Here is a 4,604-nt window from a genome sequence, read left to right as displayed (position 1 = left end):
AATACAATATGTTTACAAGTATATAATCATTTAAAAATAACAATTGTGTGGTTTTTGTCACGTAATTGAGGCAAGGGCCTTGCTTTATGGAAGCTGCCATGTTTCTACAGAAGCCTAAAAGGACAAAACAGCAAGTTTAAAGGTGCATTATGTAATAAATGAAAAAATCCTCCTAATATGTCACAGAGACTCAGGAATAATGTTCATATAACAAACTGAACTCACCAACAACAACAGTACAGACAAAAATATTTGCATTAACAAATATATTTTGCAGACTGCAAATCATGTTTATGTTTTGAAATCATGTTTTGGCATCATGTGGCGCCACCTACCGCCGTCTACCAGTCATTGCAGTCAGTAGAGTCTCAGCTGCCGAGCAACCACGGGTTGCCAGTTACGTCAGAAAACCTAAAAGACCTCGGTATTTTGAATTTGAATGTAGTAACCGTTTTTGGCCACATTCTTACATATGGCGCCTTTAAAATGCACACATAGAACAATGGCTCCGCCCACATGAACCTGACACATATACCAGTTAAGAAGACGATGGAGGCGATGGTGATGTGGTGGAAGAGTGGCTGCATCCGTGCTTTTGTACCCTGACATTCCTGTGAAAGGGAATGCAATCTGCAGTGTCACCATTAGATGTCACTGTTTCTTACACACTGGAACGCGTCAGGGTAGATTAAGACAGACTGGGCTTAAAAGCACTACAGCAAAGTCAATTAAACACCCTGCATGCATTTATTTATTTTTTATCCCTTCACTTCATTTTGCGTTGGCGAAGCAGTGCAGTCTTACAAGAAACTGCAGGTGAATATAAAGCTCCACACTTTCCCACCTTTGCTAAACTCCCAGATCCGAGCAGAGCTGCAGCAGGTCTGCAGGGAGGCCGTGTTACAGTCGGGGGGAGAGCTAATGGCTGAGGAGGAACACATCAGATCCATACCAGGCAAAAAGGGTCAAGGAAAGAGTTTGTCATCTTCCCAGGGAATGAACTTGAGGGGAGAGTCATCGATGCCACCTGACCTGAAGTAACACATGCTCTCTAACACATTAGCAGCCATGTTGCTACAGGAGGATCCAGAGCAGCCAGAGTCTTTGAGCTCATTTGGGGGAACTCAGTGAAAGTGATTCATTTGTATGCTCTATTGTTCTTCATGTAATGAGCAGAGAGGTGTTCATTACAGCGAAATGGCTTCTACTTCTGCCAATTAGGGCAGGATGATTAGCGAGCAGATATGCTGAAATTGCAAATCCAATCCTCCGGAAGCGTATTGATAGCTCTGTCCTCCTCGCAGTTATCGTAATATTTGTGCATGATGTAATTTTTCCCCCCACAGGACGAACCTGAACTGCCCTTCCGTCGCTTCCTCCATCGCCGTGACTGCTCATCTGACACCTCGCCTGTGTGGCATCACTATAAATGACACTCTCATTGAATTACTCTGCTCTCCATGATTTACATCCAGTGTCAATGTTAGATGAGTAAACTTGGGCAATCGTGAACCGTGATCTTTGCTCAACCTAATTTTGAGAGAACATGTTCAGAATGTTGTGTCTTAGTGGTGCGAGCAGAACAGATGATGGACGGATGAGTTCAGGGTGAATTCCAATTCCTTGCAAAAATATTCTCCCTCTAGTCCAAGTTCTGTCCTGATTCTCAGAAAAATTAAGTTGAGGCCAAGTTTAAGGGCTGTATCGCCCTCAATATTGAGATTTTCCGACACCACCCTTGGGAGCAAGGGCTACCCAGAATGCATTGCGTGTTTTGACAGAAAGCAGAGAAACGAGTACGATGCAAATGAAGTATTTTCTAAAAATGTAAATGTCTTCTTCTTCTTCTTCTTTTTTGGAGTTGACAGACTGGACGCAGCTTTGGCGTTATTCTGCCCCCTACAGTCTGAAGACGTATCTGCATTTAAGGGGTGTCCCATTTCTAAGTGACAAAATAACCCTCAACACTTGGTTTTGAGGCCAGTTAAGATTAAGGCTTGAGCTTGAGGGTTAAGATAGGAATTGGAATTGGCCCTTGGTCTGTAATTCAATATTTTTTGAGACTTTTTGTGTTTGTGATTTACTGGAAAACATGTTACAGTATATGCTTATGCTTATATCTCATGCTTATCTGAAATGAATTATTAACAATGCATTTTTCCAGTGATCTGGTCTACTGCAGCTTTAAAGCATGCGATATTGAGTTATAAAACATGTGAAAAACGGCTACACAGCTGCACAATAAAGAGAGAAAAAGCCATATCAGGCACATAAATTCGAACAAACTCTGCTCTGTGAAGTTTCCTTTCACGGAGCGAGAGAACCCCAGTGTTTGTTTGTCCACCACCTGACTTCACGCTCAGACAGCTGACCTTTTTACCTGCACGTCATGGCATGAAAGATGCAACCTGCTGCTGCATGAATCCTGAGTAACCTTGGCCCAGCGGACAGGGCATGACTAAGTATAGCCGCCCGCAGTGCGATAGGTCAGGAGGCGACCCACTGGTCAGGGAAAACAGAAGAGAAGACAGCGAAGACCCACGTATCCTATAGAAAACTGTATTTGCATTTCAGAACATACGGTCAGGAATGACTATGTGATGATGTGAAGTGACGTTAAGTGAAGCCGGATGGGTTTTTATCAGGCTGAGAGACGGAAAGCAGTGATATGGAGACGTGCTGGCACATGAGCCTGAAGTGAACCCGTCGTGCGGGTTCCAACTTCCTGTAGTGACGCTCCTGCCGCGAGGACGACTATAATTACACGAGACGCGGATCAGAATTCAGCTCAGCCACGGACTCCAATATTTGTGCATGTGCTCCTGATTTAATATCTTGAATAATTGTGAGTCGAGGTTTGCTAATGGGCGGCGGTGGAGAGTGTGTGTGTGTGTGTGTTTTTATGGTGCCGTGAAACTGACAGTGGATTCAAACGCTGCTGCACACCTGGCAGCTGGTGAGGTAACGACGAGGACGAGGAGCGTCAGAAAAACTGCTGTGACTTCGTTTGAACGTCAGCAGTTCAGCTGTAATTAAATACCAAAAAAAACAAACACAGTGCCCTACTTTTTTTTTAGTCCTCTGCCAACTTTGGCAGTGAACTCTCTCCGTGTCCGTGTGGTGGAGTTGAAGGACATGATTAACGACATGAGAGCGTAAAGCGCAGACAGACGGCTGCGTCATCCATTATTTCTATTGTTTGTTTGTTTGATTGCTTCTTTTTGTCCCAGATGTGATTTATCTCCATCAGTTATGTGCATATTTTGCACGATGGCGCAATTTCAGGAACGTGGTCTTTTTCCCTGAAAACGCAGAGCGGCATTGCTGTGGACTGTTGGACTCAAATGATGAAATACTAGAATAATACGAGCTAATTTAATCGTTTTTCTTTTTTACCCCAATTTGCTCTCTGACATCTTGAATTGAGCGTGTTTCCTCTGTCATTGAGAATGGAGGTTAAACAAAGGTTGTGTTGTGTTGATCAGCAGATGCTGAGGCTTGTTCTGCTTTAATGGAGTCTTCATGGTGTCTTTTTTGTTTCGGCTCTTATTTGTTATGCTGTTTGCTCTCTCTTCACTTCCTGGTGTGCGAGTCCCACCAGCTACTGCCTGTCCTACTTTACTGTCTTGTTCAATATTATGATTGTTCTATTCTTTTGCCAGCATGTGTCTCGTCTCCTTTCCCTTGTTTTCTCCAAGACGTTTTTGCTTGTTGTTGTGCCTCCATTGTGAATGTAACAGTTAATTAAAACACAGCTAAATGAGATAATCTGGAACAATTCCAGCAAATGAACTGGGCTGCTTCATTCTTAAGGCTTCTTCTTTCTTCTCTCTTTTATTAAGATGCTGTATTTTAAGATAACAAGCTCAACAACACGGGACATATTGGGCCGATTCCAATTCCTATCTTAACCCTCAAGCTCAAGCCTTAATCTTAACTGGCCTCAAAACCAAGTGTTGAGGGTTATTTTGTCACTTAGAAATGGGACACCCCTTAAATGCAGATACGTCTTCAGACTGTAGGGGGCAGAATAACGCCAAAGCTGCGTCCAGTCTGTCAACTCCAAAAAAGAAGAAGAAGAAGAAGACATTTACGTCAGGATTATTTATTCTGATCCGTTTGTCAGTCAAGTTATTAGGTTGTCAGTTAGTTATAAGATGATACTCATACAAATATTCAGCTGACAGTTACCACACACCACGACTTATTGAAAAGTAAACCACACCGGCCGACTATTGACAAAAGATGGTCAAATAAAAATAAATGTTAGGCAACAATGACGTCAGTAATCCATAATATGGGCCTAAACTAAGATCATTTTTATATCTCTATTAACAAAGAAAATACTTCATTTGTATCGCACTCGTTTCGCTGCTTTCGACGCCATCTTTGTTATGTCAAAACACGCAATGCATTCTGGGTAGCCCTTGCTCCCAAGGGTGGTCTCTGAAAATCTCAATATTGAGGGCGATACAGCCCTTAAACTTGGCCTCAACTTAATTTTTCTGATAATCAAAACAGCACTTGGACTAGAGGGAGAACATTTTTGAGATTGAGGATTAAGATTGGAATTGGAATTCACCAAGTTTTGTTACCAAGACTCT

The sequence above is a fragment of the Microchirus variegatus genome, assembly GCF_963457635.1.
Source record: "Microchirus variegatus genome assembly, chromosome: 16".
In the NCBI taxonomy this organism is placed as follows: Eukaryota; Metazoa; Chordata; class Actinopteri; order Pleuronectiformes; family Soleidae; genus Microchirus; species Microchirus variegatus.
This window is presented reverse-complemented; position numbering follows the sequence as displayed.